Below are 17452 nucleotides of genomic sequence, written 5' to 3'. Positions count from 1 at the left end.
AGGAAGGCTTTGTACTCCAAGTGCCTCAGAGACTTTGTTCAAAGCAGTCTTCTGAGAGTTAATGACATAGTTGGACTTGTAAACAAACTAAGGGTGCAATAAAAGAGCTCTGCTGCCATTGGTGTCAAATGGGGGGAAAGGCAATCACAGATTTCTGATCCACAAACAAAATCACGTGCCCGAAGCACCTCCCACAAGGGCAATTTGGTGGCATAGACCTGTGCGCGCACTGCCAGGGAGTCTCAGTGGGCGCTCCAAGTCGGACATTCACGTAGGGCGCTTGCTGGATTACACCGTAACGGCATGCACATACATTTCTTGTCTTTCCGACTCTCTTGCTCTCTCTCTCTAGGTCTTGCTCTTCAATTAAGCCTTCTCTTAATCCTTTGTTGCTGCTCTGCCTTCTCTGCAACAAGAACCCCTTTATGAATGGAAATTAACATAGCATAAAAGTACTTTTTCTTTTGTTATGTTCCCCATTTCTATAAAGAAAAATGTCTGCCATCTACAGGTCAGGAATACATTTCCAATTACAGCAAGAAAAATGAAATATTGTGGCACACATGTTTTTGCAGTATGTATGGAATAGTTGTTAGGAGTTTCAGAACTTGTACCTCAATTATTTTTAAATGTGTACATGGTTACAAGAACCTTTTACAAAAAGAAAAACATACAAAATTGAAAGCAAAACATATTCATAGCAAAGACATAATAGAAAAGAAAAGAAAACGTGACTTACATTGTAGCCCCATACATTCTTTTTCTTTTTTTTTGCATTTGGTTTTCTATTAAATTTAAATCTTAAGCATTTTCCATCCAAAGTTGTAAACGCACATAAGAAAAAAGTAGAAAGAAAGAAAGAAAGAAAGAAAGAAAGAAAGAAAGAAAGAAAGAAAGAAAGAAAGAAAGAAAGAAAGAAAGAAAGAAAGAAAGAAAAAGAGAAATAAGAACTCCCAATTCAGGTCAATTCCACAGGAGACGCCAACACAATTCATCACAATAATAACCATTTGTGCTAACCTGGTTCCAAAAGATTCATTTTACGTAGCTACTCCAGTAATCATTTCTACTGATGTACAAGCATGCATCACCAGCTTAAGTTTTTTAGACCAACACGTCAGAATCTGGCATTTTAGGCAGCCCCAAACTGTGTTAACCAGCTGACAGGGCATATAACCCTATCTGACCTGTTCCAAGATCCCAAAGACTTCCTTCAAAAAAAGCTAACAGAGCTAATGTGATGGAGAGCTGGCTTCCCAGTAGAAGTCTGTCCCACCACTCATCTGCTGATTAAGACCAGGCCTGTTTTACATATATTCCCAACCATTTTGTCCTCAAGTCTCTCAGGCCGGGACACAACAATGTCAAGTGGAGCAGTGTTTCTCTCTTGTTGGAGCAGTCTACAGGTGAAATTCTGTTGGTCCTTCGGTTTCCGGACTTCAGTTACATCTTTAGTTGAAAATAGATACAATCTAAAGTGCAAAAATTGTGACCTCCTACAGGGAAACCTTATAAGATACATAGGCACTACCCCTCTTGTTCTTACATCCGGAAAGCTCCCATGCATTTTAGAGTTGTGTCTCTGATCCAACGAGGAGCTCCAATGCAGATCGTATAGTTTTCTCTTTATTTTGGCTGGGTTGGACACAGCGCTGCTTCTGATTCATTTATGGATGCTAAAATTGACAAACACGCGGCCCTTCAAGCCGCCAAGCGAGCGTCCTCATTCCCCATCATTGCTTTTTTAATTGCTGCAAACCCCCCTCTCTTTTGTCTTCTCAGTTCAGGCCCAATTCTGCCCTGATAATTCCATTTGGAACGCAGCTCGGCAGGGATAAAACTCCCCGCCAAAACGCCCCCTTTAGCCACATACATGCATAAAACATTGCTTAGCGATAGGAGTGATAGATAGATCACAATACTTCTCATTTGTGGTTCCAAAAACAGAAGCTTGATTTTAGGCCACTCAGTTTCTTTCAAGCCAAAAAAATGGCAATCTAAACTCAGGCCACCAATTTATGTGGGGATAGTATCAGAAACCAATGTTACTTCTTTTTAGAACCTGTACCACGTTTATTGTTAATGCTGTTTCATGCCCAGAGATCAATCTGTCCCAGAACAAGTCTGACACTATTCCCTCTTCACTGCCCACAATTCTCCCAAATAAGGCCACTCTAGCGAGCCAAGTGCCTTCGTACTCCATTAGCAGATGTTTTAACATTTGGTTTAGTGGGTTTTTGCATGTTTCGCACAGTTTGGGGGCTACTTCACCTTCCCTCTGTTTAGCTAGTACCGCTCCAGTGGGAATTAGGTTCAACCGGATTCTAAGGACATTTTTTCTAACCTTCTAGTTGGGAAATGTCACCAAGTACCTTGGGAGATGACACAGTTTCTTGTCAACCGACAAAAATAAGTTTGGACGGACTGAGTTTCTCAGATTTTCAATTGTTGCAATCCAGTGCCTCAATTCTACTGCCCTTTTTACTTTTAGGGGATTGGTCAGTGTTTTTAGATCTGTGTCTGCTTTTGCAAGGATCTCCTTGACCCTTGTCTCTAGGTTAGAGAGGATCTTTGATTTGGAGTGCTCGAGGTGGGCCTTAATCTCTGTGTATAGCGTGTGATCCTGTGTGGTGACAATCTGGCTGAAGAGGGAAACCAGTTTCCAGTCTACCAGGGAGCCCAAGGATTTCAAGTCCAGCTCATATCCCAAGCTGGTGAGATATCTCCATTTCTAATGGCCTTCGTGTGGCTCTAGACTGGAAACCACTTCGAACAGAGGGAGTTCCTTCATACAAGAAGCCGCTGGGGCTTGGGGCCACTGGTGCTCTGGGCACTGGATATCAGAAATCGACAAGGATCGGTTGATCAGGCTAATTGTAAGACATGTTGCGGCACATTTAAAAAGGAACAATGTTAGGGGTTTTTTTGGCGAATGCAAAATCGCTATAAGCTGCATGCTCTGTGCTGATGAATGTCACGCTCAGCAGAGTATTATGAGTCATTGCAGATTTCCTCATTGTGAGAGTGAGACAGGGAAGTGGGGCTTTTCAGCCATTCCCTATATCCATAGATTTAAATGTACATTAAATAATGACTCATAGTGCAACATAAATGCAGATACTCCACATATTGGGTTGTAATGCTGTGCTGTATTTGCAGAGCTTGGGACACTGTCACATAGACCGCTTCTGAGTGGTGACACACTCTTAGTTCAACGGTTGTGGGTTTTCCTACTGCGGAAGTTCAATTGGCCCTTTCAAATCGTTAATCAAAATGTTTGACACACAAATCAAGAAACCTGAGGCATCCTCTGATTTGCAGAGGATCACCCAAGTTGGCCTAGTAGGGAGGGTGGGTCTACAAATCTTATCTCGTCGTTGCATTGCCGACAAATCCTGCCCACTATTGCGGGCCACACCTCCTCCATCCCTCTATGCCTTATGTAATCTTATGAGCTAGTACGGTGCAGGTTTGGACTAGTGTGAAAGCAGTGCTCCAAGGTCCTGACCAACATGGTAGTGTGGGAGAATTTGCAAAGTGACTTTGCAGCTGGTTGTTTTCGACAAATGTTACAGATCAAATGTGCTTTAAAATGCACCGTTTTCAATATGTTTCACCAAAAGCGGTGGCCGAAGGTAGTGCTCAGTTTATCATGAAAAGCAATACGTTGAGATTGTGTAGCACTTTGTATTGGTGCATTGGCCTTATGTCGCAGTCCGATTCTGGCACAATGTCAGCTGATTGTGTCTCTCTCTGGTGATTCCAGCAGAGCAAACGTAAGCCTCCAACACACCCACCCTTAACTGTTTCAAGGCATCATTAAATGAAAACGTACTACCACCTCATTACAAACACATACACGTGTTAATACCGACACCCAGTTGTCACGGAACCTCTCAATCCCCAACCACCCATGAGCAAAGGTACGCTGACTTCACACTTAAAGTTATTTGTATGTAGCACAACCCCACACACCATGAGGGGAACTTCTCCACAAGGGAAAACTGCTCGTGAGGAATGAATGCCTGCCTCTCAGACAGCAGTAGGCACCAAGAGGTGATGGACATGGTGACTGTTGCTCTTTACAAAGACCATATAACAGGGACCTTTTGCCAATGCCAGCACTAAAATTAACCTTCTGCGGTCCAGCAGTAGCTCTTAAGCAAATCACACGCACAGGAAAAAACTCAGACTGCTACTGGCTCTATTTTAAACATGTGTTTAAACATACCTTTCATCCTGCCTCACCCTCAATTCAAAACCCACACTTAATGTTCTCTCCCCTCGCATCTCTCCAAAGCAACCCTAATAGAGAGGGGCAAGTGTGGCATGAATCGCTTCATGTGATAATGGCCTTATCAGGGAAGAGCAGAGGCTGCTGCTGTGTGGAGCTGGATAGATGGATTTCAGGAGAAGTAATGGAATGTGCTTGCAACAACAATCCAGTGTTTGACAGACTTGACAGGTGGGACTGGGAGAAAACAGCGAAGTAGGTGAAAGGCTTCTGGAAGCAGTCAGTGTTCTGGCAAGGGGTTTATAAATGATGTCTCCTCGGGCTCCTTTCACTTTCCTCTACCCACCTATCTTCAGAACAACACTGTTATTAACATAATTTAACTGGTGACATCACTCCAAATCACAGGAAACTAGGCATCCATTGACACACTATCTTTCCTGATCTTTCGTACTTAGCCTATTGGCCACTGCCTCTCTAAGAGAGTCGACAGCCACTCCTCCTCACCAATCCGACGCCTTCCCTCCTGAGTACCTTCTTTTGCCTGGACCACCCTCTTTTGCCTGGACCAGCTCTTCACACCACTTACCCCCCTGATTAATATCTGTAAGAGTTCAGCCTATCACCTGCACTTCAACCCCTGGCATTTGTGATGGCACAGATTCTCAATGATGCTCCTTACACGCTTGCACCCACCCAGGCTCACTTGATACACTGCACCACACTTGCAAAATCTAATTACCTCCGAATTCACACAATATACTGACCCACACATTGATCCCACGCCTTCATGCAGTAGAATAAACTACGGAGAGGGAAATGATATTGCTCTTTTAATGCATTTTGAACATGTACAGTGGTAGTGGCTCACCACTCCAATTTTAAATCCAGTTTCTTAAACTTGTTTTGTTTGTTGTCTGTAATCCAAACCCCTCTGCGTATCTCCCCTCTCTAACGTTTGTAAACTACTTTGCCTCTCAAAGATGAATACCTTGGTTTCTTTGTTTATATACAGGGGTGTGAACAGAAGGAGCAGTAGCCGAGCAGCAAGGATGCTGGGTCATAAACCCCTCAAAAAGTGCCATCAGGGAGCAAAGGGCAAAGGTGCTGCAGCCGCTAAGCAGGTGCAGACCCAGGGGCTGGAATGAAATGATTGCAAACTGATGCAGACAATGGCTAAGGAGGCTGCTAACATCTAGCAGACCAAGCTATAGGGTTGGTGGAGGGTTCTGGAAATGGCAAATAGGCACAGTAGAAGGTGGCCCAGATAATGAGATGGCACAGAACGATGGATGTGGGCAGATATCATGCAGGTTAAGAGAGAGGCAGAGTGTATAAGCATGCTCAGACATAGCGGCAGGTGATGGCATGTGGGTACAGACCTAGGAACTGGAGTCCAGTGTTGTTATGTAGGTACAAACCTAAAGGCAGGCTCACAGACCAAAGCAAGTGCAATGTCCAAGGGGCTTTAGTAGCTCTATTGCCTGCACCCAGGGCCAGCGTGTGCTGCACAGAGGTTCTAGAGGCTGCAGGTGTAGGATGCAGATCAAAAGCTGGTGCTACCAAGTAAGTATTGCCCTTAAAACTCTGAAGAATAGCCTACCCAGTCCTGCATTTATTCTTTGCATTCTGGTACTTGTAGTTAATTATAAATACAATGGCAGGGCTTCGAGATCTTGAATGTAAAGTTTCCATCTCCACGATATGAGCGGCCTCGTCCTGGTATGAACAAATTGAGATCTCTGTACTAATTGGCCAGGACACTGTTTAGTGCCCTAAACCACAGAAAAGGGACTGCATATGAACAACCCAGGCCAAGTGCTGGAGCTGTAAGGCATGCACAGGTGAAATGTTCAGGCATTCATTTTAAAGGGTAAATTCTCCAGCCGGAGATCAAGATGCTGCATCTGTCCACCAAGCGCAGGGGGGGTGGTTGGTTCATGCCACTCCTGCGCCTCGGAGCTGTGGACCCTGTCACAGAACTGTATGCAAAGTTGATTAGTTGTGCTGTAGTGTAATATTTGAGCATAAATACAGCTGACAAGGTACTTTCCGGTGTCATCATTTTGCTGTACTGCTTATTAAATGCAACTCTATTTTAATTACTGGTGGCAATGAGTAGACATGCCTTGAGTCCGGTTCTGCAAAAGAAGTATTTAGCTACGTAATGATGTTGTTTTTTTAAAAAAAAAGAACAAAAGGAATGTTATCACTTTTTCAAGTGTTTACACAAAACATAAGATGCAAATGACACGTGAACTGATGTGATTCACGGATGATTGTTTGAGGGCCACTTTGAGGCAAGGAGTGGGCCACTTTTTTTGAGGCGAGAGGCGGAGTGCTTTTTATGGGTGTTCGGACCTATTTCTTGTCCAAGTCCGACCCTGTCCCTCTCCATACCCTTGGGAGGGAGCCCTCCAACATACAGAGAAAAAGAAAAGCTGGATGAACCATCCTGCTAAGGTTGGTGCTCACGTTGATGCTCTGAACCCTGAGTTATTTGAAAAAATATTTGTAGAAGGTACTTGTAAGTATAATAATAATTTGTCAAAAGAGTTTGTCACAGTTTGTTTATTATGTTGTGGTATATGTATACCAAAAAGATTTGCTTTCATAGATTTTACTACATATACCATGTTCTTAAAGCCATCCTAGTTGACTGAAAAATGGTTGTGGTTGTGTGTGCCTATGCATTTCGGAGTCTAGCTTCTTCATCGGGGCCTAAACCACATTCTGTCAGTCAACGTTTTAACATCTGGTGCGTGGATGTTCTATTTGGAGTGAGTGAATCATGTCACTGAAGCTCGATTTAGCTCACTAATGGTGGGTCCAGGTGTCACTAGGACCCTCACAGATTGGTAGCTCCGTAAAATAAGAATACATCTTGATATAAAGAATGAACTTTATGGATAATTAGCAGTGGTGCCCACCTTTCTCTCGGATATAGGCATTTTAGCACTCCAACATACAAACACAGGTCTTCATATACTGTTATTGTATGCCGTTCTACTCACTAAAAAAACTATCAATTAGGAGCATACTGTGGAGTTCTCCCATGTATAGCCACTAGCAGGTTTGGTTGCCCGTCAATAGAGAAATGACTGACACACTTACAGATGGATGACAGATTAAGAGACAGTATCCAGGGTGGATGATGGTTTATAAGCCCCTATGCTGTAAGGTTGGAGGTCTTCTCTTTCACGGTGTGGAATTTCTCAAACCCCAAAAGCATCCAATACATATTATTGCATAGATACCTTGACATTTGAGGCTCAGCAGACACTTGGCATCATCTTGGTGACTGAGTATGATTTATCTAGAGTGTGAGCCCAGCAACTTCACGTTTATTCCCTGCATTCGGTACTTTATTTACTCTAACAAAACTTGGTGCTCCTGGCAGAAAAAGAAAGGTGTTGGTTCACAGAAGCGCTATGGTAGCACCCCAACCAGAGTGCCCCATGTGTATTTTAAATGGGACTTGATATGTCTGGTTAGGTGCTAAACAGGAGCTCCTCCCAGAGAAGGCAGGAGGCAGCTTTGTGAAATATTCAGTGTTTTGTAAAGGGATTTCCAGAGAGCAATGCTCCATTTATTTTAGTTTGTGTTGTATACCTCCATTATACAACTATAGTTAACATGATGCCATTAAATAATACCATAGGACAGTCTGTATGTCTGTATTTCTTTATTCCTTTTTCCAACTGCCCCACATTCTCCCTTCCCCATTCTATTCCTCCCTCCAGTTCTACTCCAGCTACATTCCACATTCTACTCAGTCACAACACCTCCCCCTTGCTTATCATATAATTTCAACCTCTCCATCTGTCCAGCAGGATCACCTCTACATCTGCTCAATAAGACGTGATGGTTTTCGAATAGTTCTTTGCGGCTGACCAGTGGCCCCTCGAACTTCTTCGCCATGCAAACAAAGTGGGGAATGTCCAAAATTTTTAAATGACGTGAGAGCAAAAGGTTCTTTATTTCCCCTTTACCCATGTGTTTCTCCTCCATCTGAATCATCCTGGAACATTTCATGAAAGAATGAGTCTTCCCCGGTTACTTCACCATAATCCCTCATGGCAGTAACCCTGGGCCCATTGACAGACGTCACTACTAATAGCTCTGGCTCGTGACTTAGAAGATGTCTTTGAAGCTGCAATGACGTGCAACATTCAATTATTCTCAGTCTAATTGCTTCTTCATCACTAAAGTTTGCAAATTCACAGTGCATTGCCTTTTCCTGTAATCGTAATACAAATTGTGCAATTGTCTCATCTGGCCTCTGTGTACACTGATTAAATGTGTAACGTTCATTATCCCTAATGGGAGGAACCACCAATCGTTTGCTAATGGGAGTGATAGATCAATAGTTGATACGTTGTTCTTTCCTGAGTTGAACTGACTGCAATAGCATTTCTTACCTCTTTCCCTACCAAATTCATAAATATGTCCATTTTGTTTGGGGCATCCTGGCTTCCCACTGCCCTAAAAAATTCCTCAAACTCATCCACCCACTTTAGCCAGTCCTGACCTTGGTCATCTTGCGGCTCAATACTGAATGGACTTGGATGGCGCAGGTAGTTGATTGGGTTTGTGGGCACCATCCCAAACATGTTTTGAGTCGGTGATGTTGTATCTCCACTTACATTGTCAGAAGACATGTTTGCTTATTCTTGGAACGTGAATGTTTCACTGCCTTGAATGTGGTATATGGAATGTCACTGTTTGCTTGAATCTTGTTTCAGAATTGGCTATTCTGTTGTGACGTCTTATTGATTCTGTTATGCACATTTAGCAGTTCAGCTACTTCTTATGTGAAGTCTTTGTGTCTTTATTTGTTATATGTTGTTGTATTGTCTTTCTTTCCTTACTTATTTTTTTGTATTTTTTAGTTTGTGCAGTCTTTATTGGCTTTGTGGGTTTTAACTGCTCTGTCTTGTGCTGGCACACTTTAATGCCTACAGTACTGTCACGACTCAGTGTTGTCCCAAGACAACACTAGGAGTCATGACACGAGATGAGGAATATGGCCAGGGTATAAGCTTCTACAAAAATGGGAACTGGCCTACCTGGACCGAGTCCTGGTGCCTTTGGCGCCAGGCTCATAAGAAATATTCAGGAGCTTCAGTAGAACACTCTTGGTGATCCAACACGGCAGGTAGAGATCAGAATAAAACACCTACATGCGGTGCAGTGTTCAGGGTGTAGCTGTATCCTTGGGTGGGGCCATCTATATAAGCCATGCCCTTCCAGCAATCCATGCTTCACGTTGTTCTGCTTCCAAGCAGCAGCACGTGCTCACCGACGCTCAGCATCCAAGGCCCATCTGCTCCGGACCAGTTATTCTTATCAAGCTTACCTGTTACGTCCGCTACAACGACTGCTACCTCTTCACTAACCGGACCAGCTTACCTTTGTTAGCAATGCCCGCTGCAACGACCGCTACCTCTTGACTTACCTGGATCAGCTTACCTTGATCAGCAATGCCCGCTGCAACAACCGCAACATCTTCACTAAACGGATCAGCTTACCTTTGTCAGCAACGCCCGCTGCAGCGACCGCTCCATCTTTGCACACGCTTACCTGAGCCAGTTCACACTTGGAAGGTCCACCACATCCTCCCACACCTGCGGTCCGGTCCGGAACTTGGCTGCGCATCTGGCACCTGAAAGACAAAAGAACAAGGTTAGTGGACATGAAAATTACTTGCTGACGCTCGGAACAAAAGCCATACTTACCACATATTGAAGACTCTATCCTATCAAGTGCTTCACACGTGTTGGTACTGCAGCAACAGTTGTCACATGTGTTGGTACCGCAGCAACAACTGTCAAAGGAAAAGGAGAAAGACATTAGTAAGATAAAGACTGGCAGAGAAAAGACTCATAAATCACAACACGTGAAAGGAACGTGGAAGTGAGAAAGACAATACAAGAAAGACCTATAAGAACAAAAAACGAATACCTGAAAGGAGTCACAGCAGGTCTGGGCACCTTACACGGCACGAAGATCCAGTGAAGTAACTAGACAACAGCTCCCCCTGCTGAGTTAAACAGGATGGGGAGCGCGCCAATACTATAAAGAAGGTATACCTTCCTCTGCTAGGGGAACCATCAGTAGCAGGGAATCCCAGACACCTCAGCAGAAGTAGCCCTCCTGACAGACCAGTGCCCCCACGGAAACAAGGTGAGCATAAGAAGTAGTAACCAAAGAAAGTTACTTATTTCCAGCCTTAATCTATACTCTATACTTCTTTCTTCCCTTAGAGCAACGTGGGCAATATATAAACTTTATTTAATGCACTCACTGGTGTAACAATGTCTCTTGATGAGTAGCTCATTACTGTTGAGCACTGTGGGAGGACGCCGTATATACTTCCTTTAAATCTCTTTCCGTACAGTTCATAATACGCATCTCACGGTTGCCATGGTAACCTCTGTTGATCATGTGTACCGTTTCATTGCATTCTTGTCTCCTGGTTTAATGTTAACATGCACTCAAATATTTTGTGCTCATAGCGCTTGTTAATTGATCCTTGTTTGTTATATTCATCTCACAATTTCCCATTTTGTATATTTCGTAACGTTTGTGAAGCAGCATTGAGAATCCTTTCATTTGCATTGCACTTGTCGTGTTATTATGGCAACCTTCATGGGTTCTGTTACTCAAACAAATATGGCTGCACGTTTTCTTACACTTCTAGGTCGTTTCCTCTAGATTCTGAAGCTACGTGGCGGCTTCATCACCGGCTTTGGAATTCCGGACCTTGCGCTTTAGTAAGTAGCGGGGCTTTTGGATCTTTTGAAAAATGCATTCTTCGCACGGCAGCTCACTCTTTGCCTTTGTTTATCGTTGCATACACGGCAACACAACTTGTGTTAATTAAAATACTGCAGAGCGTCTTAGAACATTGAACATATACGAGACAGCTGTGCTGCACGTCTTACGGTCTCAACGATTTCTGCTTTCCTTTCTTGCAGCTCTTGCACGTTGCCTCTTTCTTCCTCACTTCTTGCTTCTTTCTCTCGATTTCAGACCACAACTTCCTTCTTTGGTCACTTATTTGCCTTTAATTGGGTCTCTGTTTCCTTGCTGTTGCGTCAGCCACTTCCACAGGCTGCGCTTTCATCAGCCCCCTCCATGTGGCGCTGCCCGATGACGGGCACGTACGCGGTGGCGTGATGTTGCACGTCGCCCGTGCAACATAAATAAACAGGGCGTTTCCCGGCCGCGCAGAGCGACCGGGAAGCCCGAACAGTAAGGACGCGTGTGAGGTGTCGTCCTTGCTAGCTGGGGGCTACGGGACCGCATGGGGGCATGGACGAACCCTCAACAGTGGCGACGAGTGGGGGAAACGATGCCCGGACCCGGCGGTGACTATTAATATAATTTTTCACGGAAATGAGGTGGATGCAACACTTCGTTTCTTTGCAGCGGGTAGTGCGTTACCCACGCGGCTGGCGGCCATTTTGGCAAACAAGCTGTGGGACTTCACAAGGCTCCGGTTTCGGATCGGAAGCAGCCCCAAGCTTAATTTTTGGAACTCCTGACAGCAGGAAGGCATACCTGCAGGAATATATGCCTATTGTCAATTTTGGCTTTTCCTTGGGTTTACTATGTCGAGTGGAAGCAAGGAAGAAGGCTTTAGGCCTAGAATCTACATGACCTACACATTTTTCTTCTTCTAATTTTTGGAACATTTGAAGGCTGAACAGTTCATCCTCATCTCTTTCATCATCAGGCTGTAACGCTCACCTGATTCTCGCAGAGGCGCCGGTCTTGACTGGGCAACTACAGTATCTTCAAAGGTGATGTGTAGCGCCCGGTTGGCTCTTTGGGCTGGACCTCTGTGCACTGTATGCCTGACTTCAAGAGTGAGATGTCTGCAGATAGAAAATATGGGATTAATGAACTGGGGTTATTGGGGTGTCCCTATCTCTTCCCTTTTTGGCTCTCCTGTAGACCCCCAAAGGTTAACGCTCTCACCTTAGGTAAGTGAATGCCGAGCTCTCCATCTGCCTCGGGGCAGGGTGCTGTAACCAGTTTCTTCACTGGGTAGGTAGCGCAGGCCTCTTGACTTCAGAGGACTGCTGTCCGTCGTTTACTGCACGAACAGTAAGTTTCGAGTAATTCTATTGTCTTTAAAGTCTTTAGTAATGATGTCTCTTGTTTTGCAGGGTTCCGGCGATGGCGGATGACGGGCTGAAGTGAGTTGAAGATGGAGTCCGTGTGATGAATAGAAGCGCCTGGAAGCACGTAAGTAAGCGCTTGTTGCCTGCTTCACGATGCGCTCTAACTGTCTTTTTATTTTGCAGGTACGAGTTCGGAGCGGCTGCAGGGTGCCGGAATACCCACTGGGTTAGATGTGGAAAGGAGTAATGGCACGTGAGTATTAAAGTTCCCCAATGTCTTTAAACGCACCTTGTTTTGTCTTTCAGATGCGGGATGCAGCGCCGAAGGCCTCCGGAGCGTGCGAGGAGTTGGTAAGCTTTTGTCTTTCAGATGCCGGAATGCAGTGTGAAGACCTCCGGAGCGCACGAAGAGTAGGTAAGCCTTTGTCTTTCAGATGCCGGAATGCTAACCTGTTCTTTCTTGTCTTTATAGGTGTTGCTGAAGACTGGATTCAGGATGGTAAGCTTTTTTCCCTTAGGCCCAGGATCCGATGCAGAAGACACGATGAGCGTTCTGCTGCAGAGGATGCAGAATAACGCAAAGCAAGATTCATCCACCGGGTGTGGTTTAAATAGCCTCCTGTAGTGCTTAGGTGTCTCCTTCCACAGCCACGCCTAGGTAAGAAAAGAGTTCCTGCCTTCCAGAAGAGTTCCAGTGTTCTGAATCTAGGGAGTGGCTCCTGCCCCACCCAACAGGAAAAGTAGTTCCAAACAGAAGAGGATCAGAGGCTCAACTGGCAGGCAAGTAAGCAGCATGGTCTGCTGCAGGTAAGTCCACCCAAGCATTATGAGCCCGGCACTTCCAGCGCTGGCACTGGGCATATTTATGAGCCTGGTGCCACTGGCGCCAGGACTGGGTCCAAAAGGTCCCAATTGGGACTGGTTGGCACTCGGAACCTGGGTTATGGATCTGCTTCCAAGGGAGTTGGGAAAACCCTGACCTCTTGGAAGCAGAGATCATGACAGTACCCCCCCTCAAGACCCCTCCCAAACCGGGCTTCTCCGGGGGTTTTGGCTTGTCAGGAAATGTTCGGTGAAATCTTTTGATTAGGCGAGGAGCGTGGACATATTCAGCAGGTTCCCAGGATCTCTCTTGGGGGCCGTAGCCTTTCCAGTCAATTAGGTAAAATAGTTTAGATTTGGAGATCTTGGAGTCCAGAATGCTTTTGACTTCAAACTCGAGTTCTCCATCAACTAGGATGGGTTTTGGAGATTTAGTTAGTCGGGTTTGAGGTTGCACGGGTTTTAATAAAGAGACGTGGAAGACCGGATGTATCTTCATGTGCGGGGGCAAGTCCAACTTGACCGCTACTGGGTTTACTATGGTAGTGATGGAATAGGGACCAAGGTATCTTGGGTTGAATGTGTGTGGCCCTTTTAGAGGTAGATATTTGGTGGATAACCAGACTTGGTCCCCTACTTGATATTGAGGGGCTTCCTTCCGATGTTGATCTGCTCCTTTCTTGTATTGTTCTTTAGCCCTTTGAAGGTGAGAAACAGCTTCCTTAAAGGCTTGGGTGATTGTAGAATGCAGGTAGTCTACTGCTGGTGTTTCAAGATCTTGGAGGGGATCCAACTCCGAGGTTCGAGGGTGACTGCCGTACAAAAGAAAAAACTGTGTTTTCCCAGTTCCCGAATGGAAAAAGTTATTGTAGGCATATTCGGCTATCCAAAGGATGTCTTTCCAAGTTTTTTCAGTTTGTTGCAGCATGCAGCGTAAATACTGTTCCAGAGTTTGATTGGTCCTCTCGGTTTGTCCGTCGGTCTGAGGGTGGTGACTGGTCGATAGTCTCACATCAATTTGAGCCGACCGACAGCAACTTCGCCAAAAATGAGAAATAAATTGACTACCTCGATCCGAAATTAGAACCGAAGGAAAACCGTGTAGTCGGACGATGTTTTCGAGAAATTCTCGGGCCAGAGTTGCTGCTGTTGGCAAGCCTTTGAGTGGAATGAAATGCGCCATCTTGGAGAATAAGTCCACGATTACTAGAATCGTATTGTATCCGGAGCATGGAGGTAGATCGGTGATGAAGTCCATAGAAAGCGTATGCCAAGGGCGAGGTGGGATGTCAATAGGGCGTAAGAGGCCTGCTGGTCTTTCCTTTTGACTCTTGTTTTGGGCGCATACTCCACAGGACATTATAAAGTCTCTGATATCTTTTTTCCAAGACGGCCACCAGAAGTAGCGCTTGATCTTTTCTGAGGTCTTGGCCATACCGGGATGACCTTCCATTAAAGAACGTGATAACAAGAGATTACTTTTTTCTGTAAATCTGTGCTGGGTAGGTATAATCGTTCTTGGAAATACAATAAGTTGTCCTTTACTGCAAAGTCCCTTCCCTGCAGATGCCAATTCTGTATGTCTGCTGGAGTTACAAGTTGCCTGGCTTTATCCTTAACTTCCTCTATGGATTCTGTGGCGATTACGCCCAGAATTCTTTGTTCGGGAATGATTGGTACAGGTTTAGGGTTGATCAAGTGTTCTTCCACTCCCATCCGAGAAAGGGCATCAGCTTTACCGTTCTTTGTACCAGGTCGATAGGTAATTATGAAGTCAAACTCGGCAAAGAATAATGCCCAACGGAGTTGTCTAGAGGATTGGGCTTTTGCGGTTTTCAAATATTGCAGGTTTGGTGATCCGTAATCACAGTAACGGTGTGTCGGGCCCCCAGCAGATAATGCCGCCAAGCCTTAAAGGCAGACTTGATAGCCAGAAGTTCCTTGTCAGTAATCGTGTAATTGATTTCAAGAGGCGAGAATTTGCGGGACCAAAATGCCACGGGATGCAACTGATTGGTTACCGGGTCCTTTTGTGATAGAACTGCCCCCATGGCAAGGCTTGAAGCATCAGTTTCCACGATGTAGGGGAGTTCGGGGCGAGGGTGTTTTAAGATTGGTGCAGAGATAAATTTAGTCTTCAAATCCTGGAAAGCTTGTTCTGCCTCGGTAGACCATTCAAAACGTTTGTTTTTCTTTAACAAGGCAGTTATGGGCTGGACTATTCGAGAGAATTCGGGGATAAACCTGCGGTAAAAGTTAGCGAAGCCTAACATGCTTTGCACACCTTTTACGGAGGATGGTGATGGCCATTTGAGAACTGCATCGACCTTCTTTGAATCATACGTACTCCGCCAGGTGATAATATGAATCCCAAGAATTCAACTTCAGTCACGTTGAAAACACATTTTTCCAATTTAGCGAAAAGTTTGTGTTGACGCAATCTTTCGAGGACCATTTTCACGTGTTTCCGATGTTCAGATTCCGATGAAGAATAAACGAGGATGTCGTCAATGTAAACAACAACACACACATCTATGAGCTCTCTGAAGACATCATTCTTAAAATATTGAAAGGCGGCCGGGGCATTGCAAAGTCCGAAGGGCATGACCTGATATTCAAATAGCCCATACTTGGTGCGGAAGGCCGTCTTCCATTCATCGCCCTCTTTTACTCGTACCAAGTGGTAAGCTACTCTAAGATCCAGCTTTGTATATATGCATGCTTTTCTGACTTGGTCCAGGAGTTCAGGGATCAAAGGTAACGGATATCTATTCTTAACGGTGATCTGGTTCAGGGAGCGATAATCGATACAAGTTCTAAGGTCTCCTTCCTTTTTTGGAACGAAGAACAAAGCTGAAGAAGCAGGGGACTTGGAAGGACGAATAAACCCATTCGCCAGGTATTGATCCAGGTATTGTCGAAGGTGAAGGTTCTAGGCTCGGTGAGGGCATACATTCTACTACAAGGAGGAGTAGATCCAGGTATCAGGTCTATCTGGCAGTCATAAGACCTATGAGGAGGTAGAGAGTTAGCCTGATCCTTCCGGAAAACATCTTGGTATTCTAGGTATTCGGGAGGTAACTGGGGAGTCTCTGAAGAAATTGCTGCCAGTGCAACACCAGGTGGAGGGTGACAAGTAGAGACACATTCTGGAAACTGGACCGTTCTTGCTCGCCAATCGATCAGAGGATTGTGTTTCTCTAACCAAGGTATTCCTAGAATAATCTGAAACTGAGGGGCCTTGATCACATCGAACACGATCTTCTCATGGTGTCCATCTTGACTTACTAGCGTCACCTCTTGAGTGGTATGCGTTACTGGCCCGGAGGCTATCTCCGTACCATCCACTGTAGTAATGACGTCCTTTACAGCCTTGGGACAAAGAGTTAGATTCATCCTCAAAACCATTTCATGATCCACATAATTGCCGATGGCACCGCTGTCGATGTAAGCTTCAATTGCATGTAATCGATCCGGATTATCAGGGCTAATGAGGACCATAGGTATCACGAAATGCGAGGTCACGGAACTGGTTTTCACGCTCGGCAAGAGGACCTCTATTCTTGTCGGGCGAGGTCGTTTCCCTGCTCAGAGTTTGTAACTTTGGTAACTGCAGCTCCTACTGCCTTCTTGGCAGGTTTCACCGGACAGTCTCGAAGAAAGTGCCCTGAGTTTCCGCAATATAGGCATAATTGCAACTGTTTTCTCCTTTCCCGCTCCTTTTGTGTTAGAGGACCTTTCAGACCCCCTATTTGCATGGGTTCCCCGGAGTCTACTCCTTTGGAAGGAGTTGGCGGTTTGGAAAATACTCGAGCATCAAACTTGGAACGATCGGCCTTCCTGTTCTGCACTCTATGATCTATTTTAACGACTAAGTCTATATAGTCCAAACAATCTTGTGGGGGATTCACTACTTGGGCTAAAACGTCTTTGAGCTCTCCACGTAGACCTCTATAAAACAGCGTAATCCTTTTGTCCTCAGGCCATTCAGTTTCCACTATTAGTCTATTGAAAGATGCAATATAAGCCAAAAGGTCTTGATTACCCTGTCGCAACGAAAGAAGCTCATTGTCCAAGGCCTGCCCCTGTGAATGTCTTGCGAACAGTTTTTCCATACTAAGCTGAAAGGCTTAAAAATCATGGAGAACCGGATCATCTTGATTAACTAGAGGGATTGACCAGTCTGCCGCATTGCCACTAAGGTACGAAAGTACAAAAGCTACTTTAGCTTGATCAGTTGGAAAGGCTGCTGGCCGGCATAAGA

Source organism: Ambystoma mexicanum, chromosome 4p, assembly GCF_040938575.1.
Source record: "Ambystoma mexicanum isolate Mex_15411 chromosome 4p, UKY_AmexF1_1, whole genome shotgun sequence".
NCBI classification, from domain to species: Eukaryota; Metazoa; Chordata; class Amphibia; order Caudata; family Ambystomatidae; genus Ambystoma; species Ambystoma mexicanum.
The sequence above is the reverse complement of the archived record's forward strand: the minus strand, read 5'-3'. Positions refer to the sequence as shown.